This window comes from Ovis aries, chromosome 12, assembly GCF_016772045.2.
Source record: "Ovis aries strain OAR_USU_Benz2616 breed Rambouillet chromosome 12, ARS-UI_Ramb_v3.0, whole genome shotgun sequence".
NCBI lineage: Eukaryota > Metazoa > Chordata > Mammalia > Artiodactyla > Bovidae > Ovis > Ovis aries.
In genome coordinates, this window is record NC_056065.1 from 35,479,076 (window position 1) to 35,492,978 (window position 13,903).

The window sequence follows — 13,903 nt, forward strand, 5'->3', positions numbered from 1 at the left end:
AGGGAGGGACCCTAGTATTAATATGTGGAAGAGAAGGCCTGTGCCCATGGGTCTCAGTTCAGGCTCTGAGCTGCTCCTGTTCTTCTACCTGGAGACCTCTAATCAGAACAAGCAGTGTTGCAGGGGTACCTCAATGCGGGGGTGGGGGGGAGCATCAAAACACAGTTAGGACTGGTATGCAGGGATCTGAGTCTTCCTGCTCCCGATGGGCCCAAGAGATGGATAGTTAACTGCCCTCATGTGCTGTGCTGTGCTAGTTGCTTCAGTCATGTCTTGTGGACTATAGGCCACCAGGCTCCTCTGTCCACGGGACTCTCCAGATAAGAATACTGGAGTGGGTTGCTGTTTCCTACTGCAGAGGATCTCACCCTTGTCTCCTGCACCACTAGCCACCACTTAGGATGCCCCACTGCCTCATAGTGTAATCCAACTAGGAACTGGGGTAGGCTTTAGGATACTAGGGAAGGAAATGGCAACCCACTCCAGTACTCTTGCCTGGAGAATCCCATGGAGGGAGAAGCCTGGTAGGCTACAGTCTGTGGGGTCGCAAAGAGTCGGATACGACTGAACGACTTCACTTCTTCACTTCAGGATACTAATAAACTGAAAACAAAGAGCGGTGAAAGGCAAAATACAGCAGACAATGAAGGAGATGATTTAACTCAGGCTATTGCAACACAACGGACATTCATTAATAAGGAATGTCTCACCAAAGGTTTGATGAAGAGATCTTAAATATTAGCACCAAAAGTGTAGGTTCTGAAAGAAGAAAGGGATAAATCGGACTTCAAAATTAAAAGTCTCCGTTAAGGGACTTCCCTGGTGGTCCAATGGTTAAGAATCTGCCGTCTAATGGAGGGGACCAGGGTTCAATCCCTGGTCAGGGAACTAAGATTCTACATGCATTAACTAAGCCCATATCCTACAGCTAGAGAGAAGCCCGAAGAAGCCCAAACACCACAAATGGGGAAGCCTGCATGTGGCAACAAAGAGCTCGAGTGCCACGAGGAAGATCCCGTGTGCCACAACTAAGACCGGACGCAGCCAAATAAATAAATTTTTAAAGTCTTTGTTAAGACTTTTTCAAAAGACTGTATTAAATGGATGAAAAGATAAGCTACAGACCATGGAAAAATATTTGCCAATCACATAACCAACAAAGGACAACGATCTAAAACATATAAAGAGCTCTCAAAATTCAAGTGAAAAAATAAGCAATCTGATTAGAGAACAGGTAGATGACATTAAGAAACATTTCACCAAAGATGATGTACAAATGGCAAATAAACACTAAAAAAAAATGTTCAACATCATCAGCCATCAGGCAAATGGAAATGAAGACTATGATGGGCTATTACTATATACCAAAAAGAGTGGCTAAAATAAAAAAATAATGACAATACCAAATCCTAACAAGGATGCAGAAAGTCTGGCTCTCTCGTATTTTGTTGGTGGGAAGATACACCCACTCTGGAAAACAGCTTGGTAGGTTTTTTTTTTTTTTTTTTTTAATATGATTATTCTATGACCTGTCAATTGCACTCTGGGGTATAAACACTGGGATAAAAAGAATTATGTACACACACACACACACATACACATACACAAGTAACGTCTCAAAGAAAAGGTAGGAAGACTTGGCATTGTAGAGGCAGATGAATGAGAATCTCAAGGAAGGGTCTAATTTCAGAATATTAACAATATTGGAGGACCATGTGGTTATCTACTTTGGAACCCCAAAGTTTGGAGGAACAAAAGAATGGAGGAATTTATTAACCTTTAGTGTTTTATAGGAGCACAAAATTCAGGTAAGTTTTAACTGTGTCAGAGTACAAGGTGATTGTAGGTAAGGGTGGTGTGGAGGTCACTATGGGATGGCATAGGCCATGGATGCATCAGAGCTCAGACAAGCACTGTGGACCAGTGTTGCCTGGAAACAGTGATACTGTGGAGCTGACTTGAATCTGCTCTCATGAGTTAACTTAAATATATGTCAATATTGCAAACTGACTGTTAAATCATTGGTAGTTTGAAAGTGGCCATAGTAAGAGTATTTACACCTTGAAAATTGGCAAATACTATAAATCAGTGTTCTTTCTCTATCCACTCATCTAGAAAGCTGGTCATTATACATTTGTCAGCATCTCGCTTTCCAGAAAGCCTTGTGGAGGAGACAGAATTTAAAATATACATTAAAAGTTGGGGAAAGAAGTATCTTATATTTCTCCTTCGTGATTCAGTGCCAGAAAATAGAGGGTTAAGACTTGTACCCCCTGAACTCTTAAACTAAGTACCCAGAGTTGAAATAGAAATAAATTATGCATTAAGTAAGGGCATATGATCTGAATAGGAATTTTTATTTTCATTTAAATGGAACAGACTTGTCCCAGGAAATTTGAGACATACAGATACAGTACTTAGGTGCCATTCTATTATCTAGAGAATTCTGTCCAATCAGATATTTTTGAGCATCTATAATCTAGTGAATTATATCATGAGATTTCTAGTACCTTCTGAATTGCCAAAGCAAGATTGCTTTTGTTTCTTACTGTTTAACTCTTGTATATTTTGTGTTTCTATAACTATCTTCTAAAAAGTATGTACAATTACATCTACCTCTTTTTAAAGAAGAAAGTTGATATGCTGCATGATTAAAACATAGCTAACGACATATTTCAGTATAGGCATGAAGAAAAATCCATGTTATGTCAAATTAGAATAGAGTGTTCAGTACTTCTTGGTGCATTTCTCTTTTGAAGGTGGATATGCCACTAGTCTTATCCTTTGCAGTTCAGTTGCTCAGTCATGTCCAACTCTTCGTGACCCCATGAACTGCAGCACACCTGGCTTCCTTGTCCATCACCAACTCCCAGAGATTGCTCAAACTCGTGTCCATTGAGTCAGTGATGCCATCCAACCATTTCATACTCTGTCGTCCCCTTCTCCTCCTGCCTTCAATCTTTCCCAGCGTCAGGGTCTTTTCAAATCAGTCAGTTCTTCACATCAGGTGGCCAAAGCATTGGAGCTTCAGCTTCAGCATCAGTCCTTCCAATGAATATTCAGAACTGATTTCCTTTAGGATGGACTGGTTGGATCTCCTTGCAGTCCAAGGGACTCTCAAGAGTCTTCTCGAACACCACAGTTCAAAAGCATCAACTCTTCAGCACTCAGCTTTCTTCACAGTCCAACTCTCACATCCATACATGATCACTGGAAAAACCATAGCCTTGACTAGATGGACCTTTGTTGGCAAAGTAATGTCTCTGCTTTTCAATATGCTGTCTAGGTTGGTCATTACTTTCCTTCCAAGGAGTAAGCATCTTTTAACTTCATGGCTGCAGTCACTATCTGCAGTGATCATGAGCTCCTTATTGCCAAATTCAGAGATTTTATTCAAGAGATGTTAAAGAGGAAGCATCTTCAGTCTTGGTGATGTAATTGATTGACTGTGTATGGGGGCTGAGAGAGAAAAAAGAATAGAAAGATTTAAATGTTTCAGTGCCCAAAGACTGAATGTATAGTGCAGCATTTGCCAAGATAGGGATCCAGTGAATCAGTGAAGTTGCTCAATCATGTCCAACTCTGCAATCCCATGAACTGTAGCCTACCAGGCTCCTCCATCCATGGAATTTTCCAGGCAAGAGTACTGGAGTGGGTTGCCATTTCCCTCTGCAGGGGATGGTCCTGACCCAGGGATCGAACCCAGGTCTCCTGCATTGCAGGCAGATGCTTTAGTATCCAAGCCACCAGGGAAGCCCAAGATAGGGAAAGCAAGAGGATTTGGAACAAATACATTTAACACGTGTCTGCTGAAGAGCATCTTGGGGAAAGTTTACAAGCTTCTTATAATTCTTATGCTCTCTAATAACCTACTATATTTCAATAGTAACATGACTTAAGCTGCCTTCATTATGGTTAATCATGGGTATACACTCATTATGTGTATACATCAAATAATACATGATTAAGAATGAACAAATGTGAATCTTCATACTAGTAAAAACATTCACAGTAGTTAACCTTGTTTAGCTGAGTGATAAACTGACTTACTGAGTTATCAGCAAGCTCATGGAGTTCCCTGACTGCCATATAATATGTTTTAGTACGACCTGGGCATTTTTAAGCTTCTATTTTGTGATGAAAAACTTTATATAATGAATTTATTGATTGATGCTTTAAAAGAACAATGGAAACCTGACACTGCTGTTTTTAATAAAATAAATTTATTGGAATCTACTTTTGAATCTTTGGGTTTTACACACCACCAGTTTGGAAACATTGATATTCTACATTGTGATAGAGACTTGACGTTAAATTAGAATATGTGCTCCAGAACTTTAATATTGAAAACTATTTTTTTTAAAGAAAGAAAATTCATCCAGAATTGACCTCTGCTTTAATTTACTAGTATACGTTTGCTACAAATTTGATATTGATTTTTAAAATGCATTAGCTTGTTCAGTGAGTGTGATCAGTATTACTGAACCTTTGAAATCACATTGATCACTTTATTACCTTTGATTTCTACCCCTGTCAGCAACAGGCTTACCTGCACTGAAGCAATATTTTCCTTGTTTCCTGCCTCATTGCAGTGTATGTTCTGCCTCTTGTCAGAAGCTGCCTCTTTCAACTGAACCTCCAGGTTCTCGTCCCTTTCTGCTCCCTCTGGGGCTATAACACTGTCTCTTTTTAGTAGCTACCTCTTCCTTTCTAGTAACTACCCTTAACATAAAAATATGTTCACATCTACTCTATCTTATGGAAGAATACCCACTTAAGCCTAAGCTACCTGCATGTACTCTCTTGTTTTATTTTCCTTCTATTTACTGGAAATGGGCTTCCCTGGTGACTCAGATGGTAAAAAATCTGCCTGCAATGTGGGAGACCCAAGTTCGATCCCTGGGAGAAGATCCCCTGGAGAAAAGAATGGCTACCCACTCCAGTATTTTTCCCTGGAGGATTCCATGGACAGTGGAGTTTGGTGGGCTACAGACCATGGGGTCACAAAGGGTTGGACATGGCTGAGTGACTTTCACTTTTTTTGAAACAGTAGCTTATTCTGGCTGCTTCCATTTTATCATCTCTAATTAACTTTTCAGCTCATAAGGTTTCTGCTTCCATTACTCCCTTGAAACTCCTTGCTAGGTTTATTTCTGTATCACGAAGTTTTCAGGCCAGTTTACCTATAGCTTAGTTTTTCCTATCCCCCCCTCTGAAGCTGGAAGCCACTGGAGAGTTATAAGCAGATAAATGACACAATGTAACTTATAGTGTATCAAGGTCACTCTGAAAGATGCAAGTGTAAAGACAGGGACACCAGTTAAGACGCTACTAAAATAGTATTTGGGTGCTTCCCAGGCGGCTCAGTGGTAAAGAATCCGCCTGCCAATGCAGGAGACGCAGGTTTCATCTCTGGGTCACGAAGATCCCCTGGAGAAGGAAATGGCAACCCACTCCAGGATTCTTGCCTGGGAAATTCCATGGATCAGGAGCCTGGCAGGCTGGGGTTGCAAAAGAGTCAGACACAACTTAGCGACTAAACAGCAACAGCAAATAAAACAGGGAATCCTCACCACAGATATGGCATTTAATTCTATGAGACTGGAGGAGATCACCAAGGGAGCGAGCACAGGTGCTGAAGCTATCCGAAGGCCAAGCTCTGGTCCTGTGTATGCTGGGATGCCACGGATATAAGAAAGAACCAACAGAGGAGATTCAAAATGAGGAGTCAATAAAGTATATAGGGAACCAGGAATGATGTTCAAGAAAAAAAAAATTCAGAAAGGAAAGCATGATCCTTAGGGTCAAATGCTGCTGTTAGGTCAAGTGCGATGAACTGTGAGAATTAACTCAAACACCTCTGAGGGTGTTTGTGTGTGTGTGAAAGGGACTGACTATATTGACAAGTGCAGTTTTTAAGGCATGCTGAGAACAAAAGTCTGATTGGAATGAACTCAAGAGAGCATGACAATAGTGGCAGGGAAGACAATACATTTAGACAATTTCTGATGACCATTGCTATAAAGCGAGCAGGGAACCAGGGCAGTAATTGACGGCAGAAGTGAGATTGACAGATGGGCTTAAAGTGAGCTAAACAACAATGTATTTGTATACAGACAGGAACATTTATTATGTGGCAAAGAGATGAAACATTGGAGGAAGTAAAATCCTTGAGATGGTGCCAGGGGATGGGACCCACAGCACAATATAGGTGTTGACTTCAGCCAGGACCATGGATAGTTCATGCATTGAATCTGGAGCTGAGATAGCTCATAGGCAGAGCTTCCGTGAGATTGTTGGGCAGGAGCATGTGGAAGGTCTTTTCCGGTTGTTTCTAATTCTTACAGGAAATAAGAGGCAATGTCATCAGTTGAGAATTAGGGGAGTTGTTGGAAGTTTAAGATAGGAAGAAAAGATATGAAATTCTTGTCAAGGAGAGAGGGGGACTGAATGAACTAGGGACAAGAGGATGGGAAGGGTCCCAGGGAGCCTCAGGCAGGTCAGCGACCATTCACTGGCAGTGACACCAGTTAGCACGGGTGTGTTTTTTCTGGTCAGGCTGAAGGCTCAGGGAGGAAAGGGTTCACCCTCAGCTCCCTGCATTTTCTCATCTCTTTATTGCAGCACACATACATACAAAAAAATTCTTGAGGCTCTTGGCTGTTTGCTGCAAACTCTGAGGTGAATTCCGGATGAGAACTGTGGGTTAAAGAGAGATGGAGCTTTCTCTGGAATGTCTGTGCTTCCTGCCAGTCAGCATTCTTTTGGCAGGCCAGCCTTTGACTGAACTGGTATTTAAAGCATCCAAATGTATTCTAAGCCAAACTGGCAGCCATTCTATGCAATCCACGTCACTGCCCTTTACACCAGAGGAGACTTGGGGACCTTTGGAATCCTCAGTGAGCAGAGCCTGCTCTGCATTTCAGTGGAATCCATTTGCTCAGGGACACTAATAGACTGGATTCAGAAGTGGGCACTGAATTTTTGTGAAAGGGAGGAGGGGCACCAGGGAAGGAGGCAGCTGGGAAGGAGTGAAGTTTAGATAGAATTTAAACAAAATAAACTTCAAAGAAAATGTTCTTCCTCTGACCTCCACCTCTGCTAAAAGCTGCACAAAGTAAATGAGATAGGAGGTGAGCCCGTAACCTAGATTTGTGGGTATGTATTGACGCCCTTCTCTGTAGGCTGTGAGTGATGGTTTCATTAATATCTGTAAGGTACTCAGAACAGTATCTGGCAGATAATAAAGCTCAATATGTATGAGAAAACATAATAAAAATACTGTTATAATACTATTGTTTTTTTATTATGCCTTGACTCAGTTCACTTCAGTCACTCAGTCGTGTCCGACTCTTTGCAACCCCATGAACTGCAGCATGCCAGGCCTCCCTGTCCATCACCAACTCCCAGAGTTCACTCAAACTCACATCCATCGAGTCCGTGATGCCATCCAGCCATCTCATCCTCTGTCATCCCCTTCTCCTCCTGCCCTCAATCCCTCCCAGCATCACAGTCTTTTCCAATGAGTCAACTCTTTGTATGAGGTGGCCAAAGTATTGGAGTTTCAGCTTTAGCATCATTCCTTTCAAAGAATACCCAGGGCTGATCTCCTTTAGAATGGACTGGTTGGATCTCCTTGGAGTCCATGGGACTCTCAAGAGTCTTCTCCAACACCACAGTTCAAAAGCATCAATTTTTCAGCGCCCAGCTTTCTTCACAGTCCAACTCTCACATCCATACATGACCACAGGAAAAACCATAGCCTTGACTAGATGGACCTTTGTTGGCAAAGTAATGTCTCTGCTTTTCAAGATGCTATCTAGGTTGGTCATAACTTTCCTTCCAAGGAGTAAGCATCTTTTAATTTCATGGCTTCAATCACCATCTGCAGTGATTTTGGAGCCCCCAAAATAAAGTCTGACACTGTTTCCACTGTTTCCCCATCTATTTCCCATGAAGTGATGGGACTAGGGCTGAACAATTTATTTCTGCATCTTTTTCTAGACAACAAAGAAAATCTTATTTAAATGAGCAAAAAAGAAAATTCATAGATTGATTATTGTGGTTCTTATACAAGGATGACATCCCCATCTCTGAAACACAACACAAATGTGATGTGAAGGCAATACTGAGAAGTGGGGAGATGTGGGATATTGAGCCAGAGATGACTTAGCTAGCTTTCACTTAGCCAAGCCACTTAAATTTCCAAGAATATTACTTTTCTCACATGTAAAATGGAGACAGTAATAACTCATCCTTGATATTACTATTGGGATTTAATAATCAATAGATATAATTGTATTATGAATATGGTGGGTATATAATTTATATCCAACAATGATATCTGTGATTATTAGTAATTTTGGTGGATTCCTTAAGTGGAAAATATCCTTCCTCTTCTCCATGTACATAAATCTTTTTACCTTTGCAGGACCAATTTGATGCCAGCCTCCACAGAAATTCTAGTCCAGATTCTCCTAATCAGACCTAATCTTGTTTCTTCTGGCTTCTTACTATATTTTACATTAGTTCCTCTTCCTTGCCCCAATTCATCTTGAAAGTATTTTTCCTTGCATATTTGTCTCAAGCTAGATTAAATTTTTTTAAAAAATATATCTCTGAATCTCCATCCCATTTAGGAGAAAGGCTAGAATGTAGTAGGCATGTAACAAATGTTTGTAGAATTCATTGAGAGTTCTCTCTAATCTTCAAAGCTGAAAAACTGACCTACAATTAGAAGAGGCTTCTTTCTCTCTTTTCCCAAATTTCCTATATGAGAATTTGGGAAACAATATAGAGTAGTGGGGAAATGTAGTGTCTGAAGTCAGTAGACCTCTTATGGAATCTCATTTCAGCAATCATATAGTATATTTCCAGGTATATCATAAGCATCAAATAGTATGTTATCTATGATTATTATTGTCATTGTAGGTATTATCACCATAATCAACATACAGGCAGTGTCTGTCCTGCTTATAATCTAGGTAGGGAAGGAGGACACAGATGAAATGCCACCAGAGCACGGCACCAGACCGATATTTACCAGCCCTCACTTGATCTTGGAGCATTAGGACAGCACAGCTGACTCCAGTCAAGAACAGATCACTCTCCAGGCATGATAGGAAGGAAACAAACTATTCGTAGGTGGTTTACGCTGCTTCCTGCACTAGCTGATCCAAGTGATTAGAGCAGATAAGTGACCAGTAAGGGCAAGCCAGAAATGGATCCTACATCCATGCCAGGGATAAGAGAGCAAGTTATAAAAATGTACACCTAAAACTCTGAGGACAAATGAGCCATTCGATTTCCAGCAACTGAAAGAGTCTCAGATTCATTGTAGGCAAGTAACTGCAAGGGAAGGTCAGCCAGAGAAGGACCTCCAAGTCACTTAAGCTGCTCAGGGGCTCTTCTTGGCCATATTTTGATGTTCATTTTATTAGCATCCTAGAAGACAGGGACTGAAGCTGTAGCCCATGTGGCAGTATGGTGTCATAGAAAGAAAAGGAGATTCAGTCCTGGATTTATTACTTACTAGCGCAGCAGCTTTTGTAAATTACTTACTCTCAGTGATTTTCAGTTTCCTGAGGATTTAATCCCAGGAAGATTAAAGGTGATGTAACATACCCATGCTCACTAACTGGGAATGTTATCATTGAGGACTTTATCACTGAGAAGCACCTGATCTCTTTCAAATTAGAGAATAATAATCAAAACTAACCATAAGCAAAAAATACATAAATAAATAAAATAAAATCAGTTAAAATATTTTGACTACTTCTAGTTTGGGACATGAGCCTCCTAGACTATTCCAGCCCTAGATCAAAACCTTAGGAGACAGTAAAGTGGGTTTGTTCTATTCTGGGTCCAGCTTCTATACCCCCAAATTCTTAAAATTATTCTTAGGGGCAGTGAGCTGGGGCGTGGGAAGACATCAATGCCCACTGTTCCTGCTATAGAGAAAATTGCTCAAGGGCACATGGCCCACTGATGGTGGGTTAGTGATGTCATCTTCCTACACAAAGGACATTATTAATTTCACAGTGACTCATACTGTGTGACCCTTCAGGCACTTGCCGGAGGGGAGGGGTGGAGATAGATCTACCAAAAAACAGGAGGACCGAGGAGGAGGGACTGAGATTTAGGTGAAATATGTTAAGTGGGGAATTTGCACCCTCTTTAGCTTTGAGATGCAGGAAACATGGAAGTCACATGAATGGGAGGAAAGAGGGAAGCTGGAGAGGGAGTTAGAAAAGGCAAAGGGGAGAGACCAATAAAGAAAGAGGGAAGCAGGAAAGAGGAAGGAAAAGGTGGGCTGTGGAGGAGGTAGAAAGCACATGTTATTATATAGTTAGGATTGAAAGGATCAAGCTATGGAGACGATCAATAAAACAAGATTAAATTTGTGTGATACATCCAGAGATTTAAAGAGATCCCAGGAAGGAGTCAGGAACATCTAAGTCAGTGGTTTTTGAGAATGTGATGAAATCCATGGAAAGAAAGCATATACTTTCCAAGTGTTGTATATAGTTTCATGGAGTTCATAGATTCCCTAAGGCCAATCCATGAATTCTCCTCCTAGGAGAGTGCCTTGAACATTCACATATATTACTTTGAGACAATGATAGGTCTGGAGCTTCCTCAGGCAAGTCTGAAAGTCAAACAGAGAGTTTATGAATATTACCATTTTAGTTTCTTTTCAACTGCATGAATGTTATTTGTTCAAATCTAGCTATGATCATATTTATTTGTTTATTCAATACACTGATTTTTTTTTAACAGGACATTTTGCTAGATCTTTTAAAATGATCACTAGTAAATAATCCAAGGGTTTGAGTGGGGGGGAGGTGGCAAACAAAAGAGAAGAAAATGGCCTTAAATAATAAAGTTTACCTTTTGAGTGTTAGGCTCTTTCATGCTGGAAGAAAGAAGTCCATTGGTCTTTCCTCAGGTAACAAGGTTTCTTTTAAGTGTACACAGGGAGTTAAGGAAAATAGGAGTCACATTGCATGGGCCTCAGGAAGCATTAGAATGCCAGACCACACAGAGACTGTTGTTCAGGAACTGGGTCATTTAAGGTTTGGTGTAACTTGAGCAGTCTGGGCTCCTTGTCCACTCAGCAGCAGGCATCTGTTAATTTCTGTCCTAGTGTTTCTCTGTGCTGGTGCCTCTGCTACCCTTTGCCTTTCTTCCTGTTGCCACCTTCTTTCTCCTTAACAGATTCTGCCTGTTCAGTCCTTTGCCTTGCTGTTCGCTTTGTCCACATTTTCGTTTGTTTGTCTGTTTCCTTCCCCCCATTTTTAAGTGCTAACGTTTTTGGATGTGCCCCGAGTCCCCCAGGAGAGTCACTAGTGGATTCATAGTCACCTTCACCCCTGAAAGATCTTTCCTGGGCACGTTACAGTGGCTTCTTCTGAGACATGGGTCCAGCCAGGTCAGTCTCTGTGCCGGGATGTCATCATCACGTAGTCAGGAACCTTCAGAGTGGAACAGTTTCTTCTTTGGTACACTACCTATTGGACTTCATAGGTTTGCAAAGCTGGACTCTCACATCCATCACATAGTTTGACCCCTATAATAGTCTTGTGAGTAATCATTATTAGTGTGGCCATTTTACACAGGAGGAAACAGAGAGTCAAAGAAATTAAGGTGAAAACTCCAGGTCATTCAACTAACGAATGGTAGGCCACACTTAATTCCAGGTTTTCTGACCCCAGAGTCTTTCCAGGCACCACTCTAGAGGAGAGAAACTGGGGGCAAGGCAGGAGGAAGAAGGAAAGAACTAATGTGGGAATGAAGTAACTGTTTTAGAGGATGAAAAGATTGGTTGGGTGTGGGGGAAGTAATTGCAAAGATTGAAAACTGGTGGTTTAGTCATTAAGTCGTGTCCGACTCTTGCGACCCCCACGGACTGTAGCCTGCCAGGCTCCTCTGTCCATGGGATTCTCCAGGCAAGAATACTGGAATGGGTTGCCATTTCCTTCCTTCTCAGGGCATCTTCCAGACCCAGGAATTGAACCCAGGTCTTCTACATTGCAGGCAGATTCTTTACCAACTGAGCTACGAGGGAAGTTCAAGCTTAAATACCAAAATTAGACCTGGACTATATCTATGAAATGCCAAGAGATGGCTAGGGTCCAGTTTTTGTCTCTTCTCACCCCTTTTCCTGAAAGGGGTTAGGATACTCCACTATGTATAATTATAACTTGAAGAGGAGTGTGGGGAGGAAGACCTCCTGGAGCCCCAAGTTCCCTTTCCAGCCTGTACATTTCAGGGGCCAAAATACCTTAATACCTATTTAAGTCAATCTCTTTGAAATGTGATGAGAAGTCAGCACATCAAAAAAAAATCCCTAATATCGAATGTGAAATAATTTATCAAGTTACCTTTCCTTTTATAGAAACTATAACAGCTGCAAAGAGAAGCTAAAGATCCTAAAAGACAAACAGGTTAAAGCAACATCTGCAGAAAGCCTCATTGGGCAATGGAAAGGAGGACAGAGGTAGGAGTGGGCAGGGTAAAGTGAGGGGAAGCAGGGACAAGATCTTCAAGTAGCATCCGCAAGCATTGGGACATGTATTCTTTCATTGATTCAAAATAAAATTTTATCTATGACAGTGTTCCATCATTTGGCATCACATAAAATGTTATTAATGTGAACCTCTGAGAAGCAATTAAATCAAATTAAAAAGTTAACATTAGAGTCCCTCACATTGGAAAGGGTTTGCTGAACATCTACTGACAGGAAGTTGTTTTGAGATGCATTAGTCTTTTAATTCCCTTCTTATTAAGTGCGTTTACAAAGAAGCAGGATGCTTACAGCTCTAAATGTCAGCAGCACCTGCTGCACCTCAATCTTCTCAATTAAAAAATTTAGACTCTGACCCACCATGACCAGCTGACTCAGTGATGTTTTTGTTGGTTCCTGGGTTATTCTATGAAACAGTGCTTGGGAAATGGGAAGTTCTTAAGGCTTCTTTAGATTTTAACCTTTCAAATAAAAATAAGTCATTCAGAAGAATCAAATGATCCCTTCTGTCCTAAGCTTCTTGTCTCGATAGCTGACCATGCTTGATGAAATTGTCTATTAAATGAGAATCATTCTAATTAATAGGAGATTTTCTCTTAGACTAGATAATTTACACCAAAAGGGCAGAACGAATGTTTGTGAACTTCGGTTCTGCACCAAGTAATTTATGTATCATCTGACTTGTCAAGTTTGGGTTAAGGAACAAACTGTTCAAGGATCCAAACTCTTCTTTTCAAAATTGAGACTTCCCCTCTTCTTATCCTTCCCCAAGATGTATCTTATAGCTCATGTTTCCCCAGTGGCTCATTGGTAAAAATCCGCCTGCCAATGCAGGAGACATAGGTTCAATCCCTGATCCAGGAATATCCACTGGAGAATGTAACGGCAACCTACTCCAGTATTCTTGTCTGGAAAATCCCATGGAGAGAGGAGCCTGGTGGGCTACAGTCCGTGGGGTCGCAAAAGAATGAGACATACTTAGTGACTAAACAACAGTAACAAATTTATAGCTCATCTTCCCCTTGAAGCTTTTTTTGACATCCTCCGTAACTTAGGGTTTTGTTCTAGTTCTAACAAATAAAATTTCAAGACCATTCTCTTATTCTTATCCAACCTCTTTTTTGCCCCCCTAATTCCTAGCTCTTTTGATGGGATGTCTGTTAGATATCTTTGTGGAGATGCGGAGTGGACAGGTCAGTGTTCTGAGTTCAGGTGAGAGGTCTGTGCTGGCAACATCCATTCCGAAGAGAGGAAGTGGATGCCTAAATAGATGGGGCTCGATTGCCACTCACTCCTTGGAGTATTGTTATTTGGCTTTTGTGATGTCATCCTAGCATCCTCTCTTGGCTCGTCCCAGTTTTCCTGGAAGACTTCGTT

At 41.1% G+C, this 13,903-nt stretch overlaps 1 long non-coding RNA gene across 2 annotated transcripts in view; it reads right to left on the reverse strand.

Moving 5' to 3' along the window:
- Nucleotides 1-2,338: 2,338 nt before the first annotated feature.
- The window catches only part of LOC105606487 (uncharacterized), a 52,527-nt gene continuing 40,962 nt past the window's right edge, over nt 2,339-13,903 (reverse strand). For both annotated transcript variants that reach the window (XR_009595678.1, XR_009595679.1), the window contains exon 4: nt 2,339-3,459. This is a non-coding gene — a long non-coding RNA (uncharacterized LOC105606487). The remainder of the gene's footprint in view (nt 3,460-13,903) is intronic.